The sequence below is a fragment of the Aethalodelphis obliquidens genome, unplaced genomic scaffold (assembly GCF_003676395.1).
Source record: "Aethalodelphis obliquidens isolate GAN/ISIS:26980383/991018 unplaced genomic scaffold, ASM367639v1 scaffold11, whole genome shotgun sequence".
Taxonomy (NCBI): domain Eukaryota; kingdom Metazoa; phylum Chordata; class Mammalia; order Artiodactyla; family Delphinidae; genus Aethalodelphis; species Aethalodelphis obliquidens.
The window spans coordinates 5,199,251-5,220,020 of NW_020837955.1; positions in this window are offsets into that span (position 1 = coordinate 5,199,251).

Here is a 20,770-nt window from a genome sequence, read left to right on the forward strand (position 1 = left end):
GATTTCACAGACTGGAGTCATTTCACAGAGGAAAGAAGAATAAGAATTGAAGAATTGAAAAAAAGACATCTGGTGCCTGAGCATCCTGAACTACTGCATCATCCCCTTACCCAAATTAAATGTCAGGATACAAAAGCTAATAAAAAATCAGTGAGTCTTTTTCCTGGCTTTTCCAAGAACCTGAACATTTTTTTTTTTTTTTTGAGATCTATCTGCTCTGTACCTGCCAAGTGAATTATTACATTTATGAGGGCGAAGCTAAGCCAGAGCTACTGATCAGTGAAATTGGTTGCAACTGGGTGGAAGAGCTGCACTGCTGAGAACTCCAGCAAATGGCAACATCACTCAAAGCATGCAGGATACTGCTGTGCAAATATTACTAAGTCACATGCACCTGGATGCCTGGATGCCAGAGGCTCAGGGGAGAGGTTATTTTATGAGCCTTGTAAAACATGTGTACAATGCTGGGCCAATTGCTCCTCGAAGTAATAAGATTAGAGTTTAGGAGAAATTTGGCTCAACTCTGGAACTGGCCTTTGTTTATCAAGATGCTGTTAAATCAAAACCTACTTTTAAGAGAACACCTCATTAAAATAACTTTTACATAAGGAAAAAAACACATGATTTTTCTTTTCCTCTTTTTTGCATCTATATGAGATGATGGATGTTAAGTAAACTTATTGTGGCAGTCACTTCACAATATAGGTAGGTCAAATAATTATGCTGCACACAAACTTATGCAGTGCTATATGTCAATTATATCACAGTAAAACTGAAAAAAAAATAGCTTTTATTTACCATTTAAGAGCTAGCTAATTTCCAGAACTTAAATTTATTATTCTTAACTAGTTGTTCACGGCTTACATGAGTCATTTTTATAATTTTCTATTTCTTATTGAAGAGTTCACAGTATAATAGGATGGTGAAACCAAAATGTAATTATAACAGATATGACAAGTGTTGGTAGAAGAATGGGCCTTCCCTAAGCCTGCAGAGCTTCAAGCAAACACATTATTCACGGATACCTGGACATGGATTCTGTTCTCTCCCCCGAGGCATGAGAACATCATCGATGTCCTGTTCTAGCGCCAGGAATGTTATAAACAATTCTCTAAACTGAACTACAAGATTGCCAGTTTCTTTGGAAATAGAGATGAAAACTCCAAGAATAAATGAGCAATGGTGTGTAATAACTGAGTTTCCTGATTTGGCAAGGCCATACCTTGTAGTGTGTCATCAGCCGTACTCTTATTTGCCAGTGGTTTACCAGCTTACTGGCCTGCTGTCAGTGTGTCCCAAATTAAGATCCCACAATGGACCTGGCATCTCCTTCTGCTTCTGCTTCACTGACCACTCTGGAATATATGCTCAACCCTCCTAAGAGCCACAAAAAACAGTTCACCAATGAAAAAATCTCTGCTGAGTTAGTCATTACTACAACTGGGGAATAATTCCTAAGTTTATGGAGTAGGAGGACTTTTCTAAACTCTCAGCTAAGCCCATTCTATTTCATCTCTATTATAAATTAATTTTTAAGCTTTATACAAAAATAACCTATATGTAGTCATTTTCCCTTTCTCTCAAGAGTTTCAATAAGAGCTAACATTTTTCTGACATGCTAGGAAGTTTTCAACTCACTCCTTCCTATAATCAGCTATTTGACATAAAATCTCCACAGTGCTCAAGTGGAGATTGGTATACATTTTTAGAAATAGAAAACTCTTATTACCAAGGTAATCTTTAAGATTAATGTTCTAGAGTCATCAGTGTATATACATGAATGATCTTCTCTCATTGATAAAACAACAGTAACAGCTGATAAGTCACATAATCCTAGCAGATCAGTATAAGCAGAGTTTGCCCTTCAGACCGTAATATCAGAACATGGATTTTGATGTGTAAAGCTCTGGTTTAACTTGAATGTAATTCCTTCCATGAAAAATTCCATTTAATTCCCCCCAAAAGAATCTCAAAATCCATGTGTCTAAGAAGGCTTTGTGAAATTTATAGAGCTACTAATGTGACAGTAGCCATGGAGAAACAAAGAAAGTGGGACTGCTAAAATCTTAGCTGACAAGCAAAATTCTAGAACAGGTGTCACTGACTTTAATTAATAGAAATTAATGTGCAAATTTGAGTGAAAAAAAAAGGAGTTCATAAATACTTTGACTAGAACAAAATAAACTGCAGTGACTGGCCATGACCCCCCTTCTAGCTTCACCTCCATTGAATTTTGCCAGCTAAGAAAAATTAGGCTCCTAAAACTTGAAAATGTGTAGTTTAAAAGAGTACTTCAAACTGATAACTGATAGTGTTATAAAAACACCATTTAGTGAATTCTCATAAGTTTGATATAAACAGAGATGGCCTGCCTAAGCTTACAACTATGATTTCTGAACTGGTCTCCAACTGTCTTATTGGTCCAAAACTGCAGAAAGTGCTTGGGCTGAACCCAATCATAGAATGAGAATTGTAGATATAAAATATAAATATAAATTAGCTCCATAGAAGAACCGCTCTGTGGTCATAGACCCATTAATACATCTGCTTGTAATTAAAAAATAATAAAGTGCTATATGCAGCTGAAGTTAAGTCCAAGATAACTAAATGAGGGCCCCATTATTGGTAGTAAATAGAGCACAGATAGCCTTGGTACAAGGTAGCAGTTTAATTCTTAAAATAGTTAAAGGCAGTGAACTGAGATGGCTCACCAATGAAAGGAAATGAGTATGATATACTAGGCATTTGAGAAATATGGAGGAAATAGTAACTGTAAGAGCAGTGGAATTGTGTGACTCTTGCTAAACTCAACTGAAGCCCTGCAAAAATATAGACCTGAGAGTGGCTAATTGGTAATTAAAAGCTAAATGTTAAAGTCAGAGAGCCTCTTTATAGCTGATTCACTTTGTTGTACAACAGAAACTAACACAACATTGTAAAGCAATTATACTCCAATAAAGATATTAAAAAAAAAAAAAAAAAAAAAAACTAGAGCAGCTATGATGGCAGGGACTGAGAAGGGCAGAGCCCTGTACCCTCCCTCCCTGGCCCAGGCCCTTCATGAGGGATCAAGAGAATACACTTTATAAAGGACTCAACTAAAGGATCAGTGGTCAGAACATTAGCTTCTCCATGTCATGTTGTATAAAAAGCACACGGATATCTAGGGACTTAAGCTTTAATTTTGACTCTGACACAGATCTCCTATGTAACCCGAAACAATAAATGTAACTTTCAGGGCTTAAATGATCTCTAAAGTCCCAACCATCTCTATGAGTCCATGAATAGAGTGGTCCTTTCTGATATGAGGTTTCCTACTGCTCATTGCACTGGATAATAAAATTGTGATCTAGACTCTGGTAATTATTCAATAGCACCAACACCACCTTTGGAAGCTGTGTCAACTCTCGCACTGCCCTAGGGCACTATGGCAGCCACTGAATAAAGAGTGAGCTAAATAAAGGAGGGAAAGTGCTTGTGACCACAGAAGCCACTTAAAGAAGTAGCTGGTGCCCCAAGTAATTAATCTGCGCTGTCCCCTTAGTGCACTGCAGAATGTGGGAGCTCAGTGGATAACCCTTGTCTGATTAATCCAGCCTTTTCTTGTTTCTCTTAGGATGCCTCCCTTAATGAGATTATAAACTGAGGCAGGAGGGGAAAACTGTATCCCACAAGCCTATTCTCCCCTGTAGACTTTCTTTTTTTTTTTTTTTAAGCTGACTTGTTGTCTTATTAAAAATCTGAGCTTGGATATCTTCAGATGGAGCCAAGATTTCTGCAATCACCATAGCACTCTCCCCATACACCCTCATTAACCAGTGCTTATATTCAGTCTAATTGCCTATATTGATGTTATCTCCCTGGCCCCAGAAGTTTATGACTAATGTCTAAAGGCAGGGACTATGCCTTCATTCATTTAATCCTTAATCAATAAAATCACTAACTGCTAAGCACTGGACTGTTTCCTGGGGCTTAAAGATATTTTTAAAAAAATATCTGTTCCCCCATTGGAGCTCACAGTCTATTATTAGAGACAAACATGATAATTAGAGCTAAACTTATTAAAGTTGCAGTTACAATTAGAAACATGTATAAGGCACAGAAGAAAGTGAGGGAAGGCTAAAGCCATTGGTAGGTGGGAAAGAGGCTATTAAGACAGCTTTCCAAGAAGAGGATTTCCTAAACTACATTTAGAAAATAGATACCCAGGCAACCAAAGGAGAAGTAAGTGTTTTTGGCAGACAGAACATCATTTCTAAAACTACAGAGGCAGGAAATGTAAAGTGAGGCAGCCTGGGGAGAAGGTCACATGTAAGAGGATGCCTGAGCTAACCCTGCAAGTTCTAACATTTTCTAGATGGGTAACCTTGGAAACTTTGCTCAACCTCAGGTGTGAAATGCAGATAACACTTCCTTCTTAATATTCTAATAAGGATGTTAATGTTACTATGATAACGTTTCTTAAAGTCCTTTGCACAGCACCTGGCACATGGGATGCACACAAATGTTCATTCAACCTGACTCATATGGGATTGCCATGAACATTCTTTGTCGCCTTCAATGGACTGTCTATGGATCTCCATTATATCATTCCTAAAGGACACGCAATGATCTCACTGGGGAAAACATGCTTTTGCACTTGGATAAAATAATGTCTTCAATCTGCTTTCTAGTATCTTTCTTGATGATTTACAGGCATACCACATTTGTCAGCCTTTTTGGTCATTAGAGCACACAGCAGCTAATCTGTGAAGATAGTCCCTAATGAGTCATGCCTCCTGCTATTCACACTTTTGTGTAGGTTCCTCCCACAACGAATCTGGCCCTGTGACTCACTTCAACCAAGAGTATACAGCAGAAATAATGCTCTGACAGCTCTGGAGCTAAGCCTTAAGAAGGCCAGGTAGCTTCTGCTTTTATGCTCTTCTGAGCCTTGAGATTATATGTAATACATCTGGCTTTGCTGCTGGAGAGATTTCATGGAGAAACAACCTAGAGAGACCATGTGGAGAGAGAGAGAAACCCTGAAATGCATGGGGAGAGATAGGAGCTTGGCCATCCCAACATCCCAGCTGAGCCTAGGCTTCCACTCATCCCCGTGAAGACACTAGGAACGCGAGTGAAGCCATCTTGGACTTTCTAGCCACAGCTGCCATCTGTCTACAGCTTCAGGAGATTTCAAGGGAAATCAGCAGAAAAACCATTCAACCAAACCCTTGTCAACCCACTGATGCATAGGTATTAGCAACATAGTTATTACAAGTAACTTAGCTTTGGAGTGCTTTGTTCCACAGCAACAGTTAGCTGAAATAGAGGAGGGCACAGCTTTGACAGTTGCCAGAGTACTTGAAATATCTGTGTATGTGGGCAAATACGGACTGATCTTTCTATACCTACATTCACTACTTAAGTGATCTCATGCAGTGCCTTGATTTAAATATTATCAGTAACATAGCATTTTAGTTGTTCTCCAATAGTAAGAGAAACTGCAATTTTCATCTGGTATCATGCCTTCTTGAATAAATACTGCACTTCTCTCATCCCTTGCATTTGGCTGTGTCCAAATGACACCAAGTTCTGCCTATTGGGCTATAACTGGAAATGTGACATGCAGCCTTTAGATAGTGTTCTTAAAGGGAGGGACCACATCCTTTTTCATTCTTTCCTCCTCCTTCTGACATTAATGGAGGCATAATGACTGGAGCTCAGGTAGCCTCATTAGACCATGAGGCTAAAAGTCACATACTGAGTACAGCAGAGAAACAGAGAGGAGTCTAGTTTCCTGATGATTGTGGAGTCATGCTCCTACTCGTTTACCTCGACTTTTTGCATAATGGAAATATAAACTTACTTAAACCAATGTGATGTTGCTATTCTGGTGTTTGCAATCAAATCTAATCCTAACAGATAATCCATTTTTAAGCTGACAACCTCAAAATGTGTAACTTCTGCCCCAACCTCTCCCCTGAACTCAAATTCAAATACCTAACTATTTACATTTCCACTTGGCTATCTAATAGGCATCTCAAATTTAATGTGTCTAAAATCAAATCCTTAATTTCAACCACCTCCAATGTGCTCCTTCAACTTTCTTTCCCATCTTAATAAGTGGAAACTCCATTCTGTCAGTTACTCTAGCCAACACTCGAGTCATCCTCACTCTTTTTTTTCAGTCATACCTCATCCAGTCTATCAGCAAATCCTACTGGCTCTACCATCCAAAGCAGACGGTTTTTCACTACCTCCACTACCACTAATCTCATCCAATCTACCTGACCCTCACTTAGATATCTGCAATTGCCTCTACTCTTATTCCCTCCCGGTGGTCAGTGTGTTCCTTTTAAAATATGTCAGATAATTTTTCCAAAACCCTCCTATGGCTTCTCATATCAGCTCAGAATTAATGCAAAATGCTTCCCTTTTCCTGTAAATCCTTAAACAATCTCACCCATGCCCCTGCAATATCTCTCTGACCTCATCTTCTACCACTGTGCTTTTATTGCTGTGCCTAGACACACTGGTCCCTCTCTTTTCTTTAACCATACATGCTCTGACCAAAGGCTTTTAACCTTTACCCTTAGATTCTGTGGTCAGAGAGAAGCCTTCTCTAACCATTCTGTATAAAACAACCACTTACTGCTCCTTAGGAGAACTTTCCCTGACCACCCTATATAAAACAGTCACTTTCACAATGATATCTCCTTAAGCTGTTTAATTTTTCCTTATGGCACTAATCACCATCTGACAGATTTCTTTTCAGTCATCTTCCACTAGATTGTAAGATCCATGGGAGCAGGGTCTTTGTAGGTTTTATTTACTCTTGAATCCCCAGAACCTCAAACAGTATCTGGGACATAATGAGTGCTCAATCAGTATTTGTTGAATGGATGAATGAATGAAAGTGTGCACTCTAGACCTGAATACAGAATCTTGAAAAAGAGAGTCTCCGAAGTGAAGAGAAAAACTTAGGGCACTTTAATTAAATTGTTCTTTATGATCTGGTCTCCAAGTTCTAAGGTCCCCTGTGGGCAAAGCCCAGACTATCATCCTAGCTGGTGGTTCCACTGACCAAGGCAGGCGAGAAGAATTCCAGGGAGGAAGACTGAGAAAGGCCAAAACCCAAACCAGAGAGAATTTAATGGGAAACTAAAGCCTAAGAAGCTGGAAGAAGTATTTGGAACATGGTGCAGCCAATTACTTAAAGCATGTAATCATGTCTGAAGCTTGCTCTTACATGCTAGAGTAAGTAGTACATAGAATAGCCAACATTCAAAAGCTAGAAATGGAGCCATTGAGTACAATCACAGGCCATGCCTTGTTCAAGAAGATTGAGGGTAAGCTCTCAGGACATGAAACACTAATTTTCAAATGTGCACAGTAACTTCTGCTGGGTTGAGCCACAAATTCGGCAGTTGGGGAAAAATATCATTATGTACTCTTTGTGTACCCTCTTTTATTTTACTTTTTTGCAAAAAGAAACTCTAATTCTATTTAAAAGATGTTTTTGAGTATTGCATCCATTACTTTGCAACCCTGGCAGAATCCTTTGTGGAATTTCCTTGTAATACTGCCACTAGGCCATCACTCAAAAACTTTGAGGCAGTAGCTCTGAGGTGGAACCCAGGCATACTCATTCTGTTTTTGTACTTATTTTCAGTTCCACAGATGCTCAGTCAAGGTTGTAACCAATGCCCTCATCTATGCAAGGCTCTGAGTTGAGTTCTGTGGAATTTGTATATTCCTTCCTGTTCCCAAGGAATATACAAATTACATTTTGGTCATCTCAGGACAGTAGGATTATGGTAGCTATTATTTATCTTTCTTTTGCTTTTCAGTATTTTCTAAATTTTCAGTAATAGATATGTATTATTTTGTGATAGAAGGAAACAAAAGGTTTTTTTCTTTTTTTAAAGAGCCTGAAATCTTTTTGTCTTCCTCTATTTATTTTGTAAATTCAGAAAATGCATCCATCAGTATCTATGACTAATGGCATGTAGGTAATATTGTAAATAATTTCTATAGGCAATGGTGTGCTGTATTTTAAGAATCAGAATGAAAGAGAAGAATGGATAGCTAGAAGAATGAAAGCTCAGTTTACAAATCCTTTGAAACTTGTAATGGACCAAACAGGAGGAGCCCTCTTTGCAAACTAAAAAAAGGAGACTGTAACATTCCTCCTATGCTGCTCTGTCCACAATGAGAGTTAAACCACTAACAGCTGTTATTATGTACAGAAGTTGTATTAAGCAGTGGTGCTATGTAAAATGAAAGTCTGGCTCCCCTGCTTGCTGGACTAAGGCCCTCACCAAGGTCTATTTACAATCACTAGTTCTTTTCTCTCAGCAAGGGGAGAAATCTACAAAATCTTCAACTTGCTTGGTGAGTTCTCTGACTTTAATTTTCAAGCCCTGAAAGGGGAACTCTTTCAGAACTAGAGCCAGGAAATTTGCAAGTGACCTTCACTGAATCTACAGAGCCGCACTTGGCAAAGGCAAACCATGATCATCTGCGGAATCACTGCTGCTGAGTCAATGCATCGCCCAGCCTTGCAACCTCCTAGAGTCTAAGGAGAAAGAGAACCCCCGGCGAGCGCCACGGAGCAGCGCTCCGTGTGGGCGCGTTCATGCGAGCGCGTTCTTGTCTGGCTGTTATTCCTCCGCGTAGGAACCGGATTCATCGGTGGCCCCGGAGGATTTGTGCCCGCACCAGTGATCCCGTGGAGGGGGGCCCGTCTTGCCGGGCTTACACGGTGGACCTCCTCCTAGGGTGCTGACCCCAAGTTCCTGGGATGGTTTCCTCTTCCTTTCCCTTTGATATCCAGCCATCTCTGTGGCTCTTTGGCTGACTCAGATTTTGGCTCAGTGTGAAAGCAGTTGCCCCTGGGTGGAATTAAGACACAGATTTCTGCCCAGATTTATTCACCACACGCAGTGCAGCTGCTGTAACAACTACTAACGCGAGTTTAGATTTTCTGTTCTTATAACGTTAAAGCCATGGGGCGGCTGGAGACAAAATGAAGGTAGTTTAAACAAAAGAAAAAGTCGAATTACAATAAACCTCCAAATCTAATTCTAACATTAATCCCAATTGGTGATAAAACGTTTTATTTTTATTTGACTTTGATCAAAGGCCTAACTAGATATTCTGTAATGTTTTATTATATCACATTCAGAAATTATAGTAGATTATCTATTTTGTTCATTTGAAACGCCTTATTTTTTAAAGAGTTACTTGTTTGTGGCTGCAGTTGTATGTGTGTAACCCCAAGACCTTTCTTCGAAAAAAACTGTTTGTAAGGTAGAAAGACAGTGCCCTCACTTTGGAACTTAAACTATGAAAATGATGAAGAACTTACTCCTGTCAATAGAACTGTCTAAAGGGAAAGAGCTTTTATGGAGCTATACTTAGAGGACACCGAGCAATCAATTATCCCAGTTAACCTGGAAGAGGGGGAAATGGAATCAAATATTCGTGAGAGGTGGACTTTGAAACTGTTGTGTAGCACTGATTATTTTTCACCCAATGACTTTAGTCTTCTATTGATTTACCTGCAATGATCTTCAAACTGTCCACTAACGTTTGCTCACCTTGTTTCACTCCCTTGCTTAAAAGTTTTCAATGGTAATTACAAAAGCAATAACTAACCCTTATTGTGGGCTCCCTGTGAGCCAGACACAATTCTTTTTATGTCGTAATTCATTTATTCCTACAACTCAATGAGGCACATGGTATTATTATTCCCAAATATATATCAGAGAACCAAAGCAAAGAAAAATGACTTATGTAAGGTCACATTGGGATTTAAATCCAAATAATTCTACCTATATTCTTAACCAGTTATTTTTGTTCAAAATTCTCCATTATTACAGCATAACAGCAAAACACCTTAGCATCGTATATAAGAACTTTTATAAACTGGTCACACTGTTTCATGAACTCCTCTTTATCCTCCAGGGGTCAAGTCTTCCCTGTACACCTACTTTCTTCTTCCTTCTTCACTCCTCAAATACCCCACCACTGGTGATTCCTATTTATCCTTTAAGATTCAGCAGGGGTTACCTCTTTTTGTAGATTTTCAATCCTTTCATAATTTTTTTTCCCATACTAGAACACTCATGATATACATACACTCTTCTACTAGCACCTATAATGTTACATTTTAAGTATCCTTGTGCATCTTTATCTCCCTTTCTAGAACAGTGTTTTTCCAACTGGGACTTGCATCTATTAGTGAGTTGTAAATCAATTTAGTTGGTCAAAATCAAATTTTTTGATAATAAGAGTAAAAAATATCATACAGTAAAAACTGAATATTGATTCATGAAACTATTGTTTCATTGGGTATGTGTTGTTATGGGTTTAATTGTGTCACCTCCAAATATATGTTTAAGTCCTAACCCCCAATACCTCAGGATATGACTTTATTTGGAAACAGGGTCATTGCAGATATAATTAGTTAAGTTAAAATGAGGTCATACTAGAGTAGGGTGGGCGCTAATCCAACATGTCTAGTGTCCTTGATACAGCCAAGTAACTTCTTAAGAGAACTCTGTGAATTTCTTATATAATAGGGAAAATACACTATCACCAAAAGGAGGCACCTGTTATTTTTAAAACACGTATTGCCCTAACGTGATGAGTGTGTAAGCCATTTGATAATGGTAATTCACCTATTCACATGCTTTCCCAGGAATGGGTTGTGTTCATTCTATCACTTCTGTTTCTCCATATAATTAAAGACTGGTCACTTGTGCTGTGGACCCTTATTTAGAAAAGGGGATAGTTCTCTAAAAATGTCAGCCCTAGTCATAGGTACCTATCAACCATCTTTCATTATTCAACACTTTGTATTACAAGACCCTTTTCAAAACAAATTATGAGCCAATTAAAAAAAAAAGAAGAGACACAGAGAGAGAAGACACAGGAGGGGAGGATGCCATGGGAGATCCCTGCCAGGCAGAGACTGAAATGCTACAGCTGCAAGCTGAGGAATGCCAACGATTGCCAGCAAACCACCAGAAGCTAGGAAGAGGCAAGGAAGGATTCTCTCCTACAGGTTTCAGAGGGAGCATGGTCCTTGCAAAAACCTTGATTTCAGACTTGTAGCCTCCAGAACTGGGAAACAATAGATTTCTGTTGTTTTAAGCCACTCAGTTTTTGGTACTTTGTTAAAGCAGCCCTAACAAACAAATACATGTGTGTCTACATGTTTACCTTACATGGGTTGTAAGGTAAAATGTATTTCTTACTATGGGCCCAGTTAAAAACAGTTTGAAACCATTTTTCTAGATTGTGTATAACTCAGAGTCAGTGATTACATTTTATTTGTTTTTATGTCTGTAATGTGCTTAGTGTATGCCACTTAAGAGCTTAGTAAATATTTGAGATAAAAAAAGGGGGAAGAGGTGAAAGAGAGGTGAAAAAAAGGAAAAAGGTAGGAGTAGGGAGAGAATAAAAGGGGGGGAAGAGAGGAGCAAAGATAGGGAGGGAGAGAAGGAGAGTAGAGGAAGAAGGGGAGAATGGTTTACTCTGTGCTGGCTTCAGAGAAGGAAACTACTCAATTTCAGAGCACTGTGAGCTTGAAATAGAGAATCAAAGCCTGACTTAGAACAGACTCCAATGATAAAAGTTCTCTGGTGATTTCCTACTTTTTTTTTTTTTTTGGTATTAGAGATACTGTGGTTGAGAACAAATGTAAGTTTTTATGAAAATAACAGAAAAAGTTTAAAATTCTGCCTGATGCAAAAATGATTCACTTTTACTTTCAATCAATTCCAAAAAGTGTTTATAAGATGGAGTAGTATTTAAACGTCCTTTGATACAGCCTCCTCATATTGGTCTGGGCCACGGAGCACACAAACGGAACTGGTGTACAATGACTGGAGAGCTGCCTTACCTGTTTGGCTGCCTAAAGATGATTTTTCACGTATTTTATTTGAAATATGTTATTTTTCCTTTGTCATATCTGCCTTTATTTATAATTCCCCTTTTAAAAAACAATTCTTCACTGATTCAGAGGCACATAGGCAGAAGCTTCCTGCAGACTTCTTAGGTTAAAATGGACATGGGTACATTATGTCTGCAAACACCTCCAGATAGCTATTTCCATTCTAACATCTTGATAGTTACAGAATCATAGCTTCTAAGCCATTTATTTCACTTCTAGATAGCACTAGGGTGCCAGTGCATAAATACAGAGGAAGGAGAAAATGAATAAAAATAAAATATTCCATCAGATTGCACCAAGTAAAAGTAAGGCTTATTCCAAATTTCCCATGATCATAATCATCTTATCCCAAGACTGCTAGAATGAGAGCTCTGCAAGGGCTTACAAACTGTCTACATTACTCTCTAGCATATATTCATGAATGTGCATTAGGTACAATAACAATATTTTGAAAATAAAAGTCAGGATATGTGGACAGGTAAAGAATTTTTTTTCTACTTCTGAGTTAACTCATAGGAAAAACATTTTGTAGGGGAAAAGAATAATATAAATCATGTTTAATTGTGTACATTTAATAAGTTTCTTACTGAAATAGTGGCTATCAGGCTACGTGATGTCTGAAGCCATGCAGTGGCCTGTGCTGACTTCCACTCTGGAGTCTGTGGTCTACACAGTTAAGATCAATCATCAGCCAACAGAAGTTTAGGGAATTTCATTACTTACAGGCATGTACTTCTCTATGCCTTCAGTTTCAGGCCAAACCCAACTCAAAGAAATCAGCTCTCAAAGATTTTATATATTCTAAAATCATAGTTCAAGAACTTGTTCAGTGCTATAATCCATAGTGAGGTAGAAAGATGATATTTAAAGGGAAATACAGCTTACTGCTGGTTTACCTCTTTGGGTTAAAAAATCTTTCTCATATCTTAATAGTCCAAATAAGCCATCTGCTTGGTTACCAAACCTCAAAAATCCTAATATCCCAGTGAACTGGGAAGACAGTATGGTATAGTATCTTGTGTTGGGTTCTGATCTAGGGCTGGACCTCAGGAGCATTCAGTGCTTTGATACTGCTGTTAAGAGTCTCAGACATATTATTAAATCCTCCTTGGATGAAAAGACCAATGGTGAATCTATTAAGAGGTCAGCAAGAAAACTGAAATGACTGATTTTTCTGGAGTTTCATATCAGCCTCAAAGGCTGCTGAGATAAAATATCAAAAATTATAATACGTAAAATTTATAAGAATGAACTCATATCTTTAGCCCCCAAAGATATTCTTCTAGTTAAAATGTCCTTCCAACCAGAAGATTTTCCTATTAGATTTTTCACCCTAATAGTCTCATGTGTTTCTTACCTAAATAAATGCTGATTTGATTTTCATTCATGGGTGTCAGAAAACAAATATGAAAATAATATTTCTCCTACATTTTATTCATAACCAACAAAGTTATAAAAACTACTGTCTCTACCATTAAGAGTTCTCATTAGCTCTCCTTAGAAAGAAAATGGGGAACCACAGAAATAATTTAAATATTACAGTCACATGAATAATCTAAATCAGGTTTGGAAATTTGAAGGGAGTCAAGATAGTCACAAAGGGTTTCAGTACTGAAGTTTGAGTCTTAGAATCTAAACTAAAAAAAGCATTCTATCCAAGACAGCAAGGAGAAGGAAAAGCCAGAGCAACAGAGCCTCTGGTCTAGCGAAAGAAACTGAGAACAACTACTAGGTGTCTATGGGAGATAAACGTTAAGGCCAAGTGCCAAGCAGAAGGGAAAAATGGTGTAGGACTAGAGTTAGGAGAAAAGTAAGAAGGGTCTCATGCAACTGTTTTTAATGAAACTGAGAAGTCCTGAATATGAATAAGTCAAGATTCCTTAAAGGTATGATAAGGTCAAGTAAGATTATGAAGATATTTTAAATATCATTCCCTAATACAGATGGCTAACTATTTGAAATGAGAGGTGTACTTAAAGACTTGCAAAAAGGTAATCTTCACAAAGACAAGTACCATATTTCTTTGGCCAGTCACAGTTCTTAATGATCATATAATGTAAATATGCCTGGCGTGCCAACAGGTCCCAAATGTACCTTATGACCTTATAATACTTGCCATGACTAACCGGACCAGTAGTAAACAGTTCATCCAATAAAAGGAAATTTGCTAGTCAGCAACCAATATTTTCTTTTTCAAGAATTTCTTTCAAGACTAACTATACTCAGTAGGTAGAAAGCTCTTGAACTAAAAGACCTTGTGGATTCTTGAGGTCCACATTTTAGGATATAGAGATAAATAAGCAGTGAAACCTTGTCCTCAAAGGAGGAGAACGGAACAAAAGCAAATAAAAAGGCAGACACTTGAGAACCAGGGTTCTAGAAAGAATGAGCAATAGAGTAGCTTTGGTAGAGTTACTTTTACCCATTGAAAATCACTGCTTAGGATTATTTTCCATTCCATTGATATTTATATCCCTTTTATCTTTATTGTTCTCCAAAATAATGAAAAATATTATGTATAATACTCAATGGAAAAACAGGGGTATCTATTTCTGCATGTCACAAGATCAATTCTAGCTGAGGTATGAAAAAAAGTTAAGCAGAAAAAAAATTACATTGTTTTCACAATAAAAGAAAAAAATAAATAAGTTTGCTCCTGAAGTTTTAGGGGAATACAAGATCAAAAGGGGAAAAAAATTCTCTGCCCAAAAGAAAAGTCTTTTTAATGACCTTAGGTTGCAGTGTACAAAAACCACGAAGGAAGAGAAGACCTATTTTATCAGACAGTCATTTCCAGGTTCCACATAAAGGCCCAGAGATAAGCAATCCAATAAGCCATATTTAAATGATACACTTGACAATCGTTTATGGTTTTTCATTCTTTCCAACAAAGTAAATAGAAAGAATCCATTCTTCTTACTCATTGGGAGAGAAAACCTTTAGAAGAAAATGATGACTAAAAACCTAGAGGCAGCATTCTCTATAGAAGAGCAGCAGGCTCTAGCTGCCTGTCATATCTGATAGGGCACTAACTGTGCCATCGCAATTATTTTAATAAAACCAATTATTTTCAGAGAACACAGAGCACAGCTTGAAGGAACCAGTGGAAAAAAAAGAAAGGAAGATGTTCAATGTATTCTCACCTCGAAAGTCTTTGGCTTTGCTTCAACAGAACAGATGCCTTGGTGGTTGAGCTTATATGCTTACATTGGTAGGGTTTCTTTGGTGAGTGAAGAACTTTAAATGATCATAATAAATACTATGTGAGCAGCATGCCCATGAAGAAAACTTTTCTTAACAGATACTTCTGTAAAAAGGACAATTTATGTTAATGCTATATACCAACATTTTGATCAGAATAGGCAGAAAGAATATTCAGTATGGATATCTTATTCATAACTATACCTGAATGGGTGACTTTTAAATCTGAATTTTGTAAACTTTATTTTAGTTTCGAAAAGATTTTTGGAAAAATCTGAACCTAATGCTGACAGGAGAACTGTATATACTTTAACATACATTAACTTAGGCCTAACTGTATATAATTGCAATGAAATATTATTAAGTAGATTGGTATTGATTGAGTGGGTAAGGCTGTGTTCTGCGGAGCTTAAGATATCTGAATTCAGACACAGATTTGTTGAATAACACACACTAGCAGCATGACCTTGGGCAGTTTGCCTTCCCAATGTCCTTGGCTACAGAATGGAAATAAGAGTACCCACCTCATACTGTTGTCGGGAAAATTGTGTAGAATAAGCTAACTAGCATAAATTTAACTCACACTAGGTACTCAGTACTATAGCATCATAATGATAATGACATTAATCTCTAGCTCCTCCTCATTGTGGATCTGCTCTGAGTATTTGTTCTCACCTATCTCCTAATTCTAATCATCGTGGTGCTCCACCATTTCTTTTTTTCAACGGGGGACATGTTCTCGTTCAGTGCCTGTTACTCTTCATAGGTAGCCCTTGGTTTTGACACCACAAATATGTAAAGTGCTCTTTCACCATAGCCCCTTTTTCTTTCCCCTACTAAGCCTTATAAAATTGAGCTGCTCACTTCACTCACTAGCATAGGAATGACATATATCTGCTCCTTTGAAACTGTAGTTCTTTGCTGCCTGTGTTCTCTCATATGAAAGTACCCACTTCCCTTTCGGAATCGACCTAATATTAAATTCCTTAATTGCCTAAAAATATGATTCCTCCTCTGTAACACTGGCTCCTGACGATTAAAGCACATCATGGCTACTATTCTGCACACTAAGCTAGGCAAGCATTGAAATCAAATACATTGTCCCAGAATTTTTTGTTGAGCTACATTAAATTAGATCATGAATTAACATCATCCACTGGTATGTCAGAAAGCCGCTGCACAATCTTTCTTTAACTTACTGACATCTTGGCCATTAGTTGTGTAACTATGTTTCCTTCATTGAGGAATTCATGAACTTGATCTAATATCAGTAGGAGACTATGGTGCTGCAAAGTTTAGGCTACTCAATTCCCACAGGCCATTTAGGTAAGTTATAATGAGGGAGGGGAACAAAAACATACAAGTTACTTCAGTCTTTACGTCTAACTCTATCTGACATCATGTGGATTTTGCCTATTTGCCCCGTTGGAAAGTTTTCATTAGTGAATAAAAGAAGCTCTGGCCCATACCCCCAATGAGAAAGGAAATGTTTCCACTTGATGTCATCATTTTCAAGTACATTGACTTCTCAAGGGAAGGCAGGTCAACTGGACACCAGGGAAGTCTTCGTCAGTCCATGTCCACAGAGCTGGAGCATGGTGAACCTCAGCCTGTCTGTCTTTCTTCAGACAGAGGTGTAGTCTCTGCTATCTAATGTTTGAAATATTTCAGGGAAAAGGACTTCATCCAAAACTTGAAAAAGCAGTGAAGGTGAGAGCTGATTACTGAATAATGTTATTCTTAACTAGAAAATAGCCAGAATGTCTTTCAAACCCATTGTGAGTTGTATTGTGAGGAGGCTGAGACTTATGGGCTTATATAAAATATTATGTCTAGACTGAGTAGGAAAGGAGGGAAAGCAGGTAGAGATCCATGAAATGGGACAAATAGAGGGATCAAGGAAAAGAAAATTTCATGGAATTTGTGGAAGAGATTTAGTAGGAAATCAGTAAAACTAGAGTAATAGGAAATCATGATCATAAAAGACAGTACTTATTAAGTACTTATTAAGATTTTAGAGGTAACAAATGATGGCAAAAGACAATAAGAATTGTACTAGAGAATGATAAGGGAAATATAGAAGAACAAGGGCTTCAAGAGCTTTTCAGAAGATAGAACTGACAACTGACACAATTAGTGAATTTTTGGTCATGAGAAATGAGGGAACAGAAGGAGTTCAGCTTGACTACAAAAGTCTAAGTGAATCATGGGAGTTCAGAGAAAGCATGTTTGAGGTAAGTTCTAGACGTGATGAGTTTGAGATTTATACTTGTTTCTCACTCTAGACTGTAGCTCCATGTGAACAGGGACCTTATTTATCTTGTTCCCATGATATCTCCATCATTAACCACAGTGTCTGGGATATAGTAAATGCTCAAAAAATATTTGTTGACTGAAAGAATTCAAGGGAAGATGCATGTAAAAGAATAGGAATAACATAACCAATAAGTGAATTTTTTCAATAAATTCTGGTAGGCCATATAATGCATCATCTTATATATATACGTATATAAAATATAATAGTATAATATTTAATAACAAAAAGATTCATGTCATAAGAAGTAGAAAAAAATAAGTAACAAAACTATATGTATTTAAGTACAATAAAATACTTTTTTTGTAAATAATTTATTAAATAGGCAGCAACATATAATGTTGTTTATATTTGGATGGTAGAATAATGAGTGGTATTTATTTTCTTGTTCCTGATCATCTCTATTTCTAAATGTTCACATAGGCGTACTGTTATGATTGACAGAGTTGAAAACTGCATTGAGATATAGTTTATACTATTGTTTCTAACTATATTAGAAAATATCAGAGTCAATGATAGAAGGGCAATTAAATACCCTGCTGCATGATCTCCATTTAAATGAGATCTGCTTCTGATTGAAAGAAATTTGCAGGATTGGGTGAGGGGAGGTAAAAATACATCTCATCCTAATAAAAGGATAACATCAGGAAACCTGCATGAAGAAGATACGACATTACTTTCATGATATATGAACATTATGGTACTGCAACTCTGTTATGATTCCCTTTAATGGATTTTCAATCCCACTACTTCAGATTCTAGCTACTGGCTGATAGCAGCTTGCAAAACACCAGCATCGCTTTTACATAGGAGGATCGCATAACCCTGAATGCTATAAATTGAAAAGGTTTGGCTTTTTCACTCTATGTTTAAAGTATAACATGTTAGAAAATCCTTCTCAAAGAGGAAAAAGTCACTCTGTTGTAAGTAAACAAAGAATGTCTGAAATATAATTATCTTAAATAAATAAGGATGAAAGGAAATGGATGGCTGAGAAATATAACTTTTGTAACTGACTTTGCTGATTTTTTGAATAACCAGTAAGCACTCACACACATAATATAATAAATGAATGAATGAATGAATGAGTGCGATACCCCTGTGCTCTGGCAGCTCACAATCAAGTTGAGGTGAGACACATGAATAAAAAATAATTAGTAATAAGAAAGGAAGCAAGACCAACACTCTATGGAAGACATGCTGATCACTATCTAGTACCATTAATTACGATGTTCTCACTTAATGGTTATCTGCAAGGGTCAGTCCAGGACCCAACGGGGTCATTTTTCATTGGTGATACATTTTACACATACAAGAACAGAAAGAGAACATAAGAAGCAGTTTCAAAAAATCAGAATTTGGAATATTCAAAAAATCTCCTGCCTATGTCTAGGGTATCATAAACAGAGTCTATTTTGATGAGAACACATACTTTTAAACTTATTTGGGGGGACTTCCCTGGTGGCGCAGTGGTTAAGAATCTGCCTACCAGTGCAGGGGACACGGGTTCAAGCCCTGGTCTGGGAAGATCCCACATGCCTCAGAGCAACTAAGCCCGTGCACCACAACTACTGAGCTCTAGAGCCCGCGAGTCACAACTACTGAGCCCACGTGCCACAACTACTGAAGCCCGCACGCCTAGAGCCCGTGCTCTGCAACAAGAGAAGCCACCGCAATGAGAAGCCTTCGCACTGCAACGAAGAGTAGCCCCGCTCGCCACAACTAGAGAAAGCCTGCACAGAGCAACAAAGACCCGACGCAGCCAAAAGTGAATTAATTAATTAATTTAAAAAATAAACTTATTTGGGAGAACAAAAGAAACATGGTCATATGTACAAGATACTTCTATCTGTACTACCTGAAATGGCTATAGAGTTTGCCTTCAAAAAGCAACTTTGATTCCTTACCTGGCCAATTGCTTCTCTTTTCTCTTCTCTTGAAGAGAAATCAAATTACTTCCCAAAGGTCAACATAGCCAGTCATTTGTGAATCTGAATCCTGGGCCTATGTTCATATTTTGCCTCACATAAAGCACTAATGTGCTTCAAGAAAAAAAATAGAGGATGTGTGACTTTTTGGTGTATAATATGGCTTTGGGGTTAGTCTTTAAAAAGCTTTCGCAGCAAGATCAGAGGTATTCATGAAAGTTTTAAGAAACTGACCAGCCCATGTCACTTGTAACAGGTACAGAGACAGGAACTGAACCAATGGTCCATGAAAGTAAGATGAAAGTTCTCTGAAGTTTTCATGGGTTTCTCTCACCTAGCTCCTAGGGACAAGAGCTGATTACTTAATTTTCAGGAATTTTATGAGCCAGTTGTTGAACAGAGCCATTATTAAAATTTTAATTATATAAATTTACCATCAAGTTAATTTTGTTAAAATCGAAGGTAATAAATACTCAAAACTCAGCACTTTGTAATTAGATTACTACATCTTACCAATATCTATGCTCTTGTGATTCATTACTTCTATTGTGTCTGTATGGTAGAAATACTATAAAACCATGTCCCACACACACAAATAATGTCCCACTTCTTAACTGCATGTTCAATAATGTCATGTTGATACCTTGATATCAGCCTTGATGGTAGTATTTACAGCATGAAAATCATCAAATAAATAACTCAAAGCTTGATTTATCATTTTGTTGATTGTCTTTGACTAAGAAAGTAATGGAAAGATGCAAGTTAAAGTTTAAAATGTGTTGTACCTGTAGCTGCATTGTGCATAGCACAAAAAATTGAGGATGTGTTATGGTATTCAAAAATTATATTTTGATTATTTTTAGCAAAGTCCCTTGCTTCACTGATGAATGAGTAAATTTCTGGCATACATCTTTGTTGTTTCATTTTCATCTTATTCATAAATGTAAATGAAAATATCAATCAACATTTATGTTGCAACTATTTTCATTTATCAACTGCAACCACAGTTTGGCAATGGATACATGAGTTTAGCAAAAAACAATGAAAGCTTTCTGGAAGAATCAATTGGCAATGTGGAATTTACAATGAAAACTTTCAGATATTTTATTATTATTTACGAATTGAGTGCTATACATGCTTTATATTAGTAAAATTAATAAAATTGGTAATGAGCTTATATATATATATGTGTGTGTATATATATATATATATATATGCTGTTGTTCATTTGAAGAGCCTGCACTCAGTTCATCCTCAAGGAATCTGTCTCTGGATCAGACAATTGTCCTTGGATGGGCATCATTCAAAAGAGTTTAAGAGTATGCACATAAATATCTGTTCTGGATTCTGATACTCTAGTTCCATGAAACCTGAGAAGTA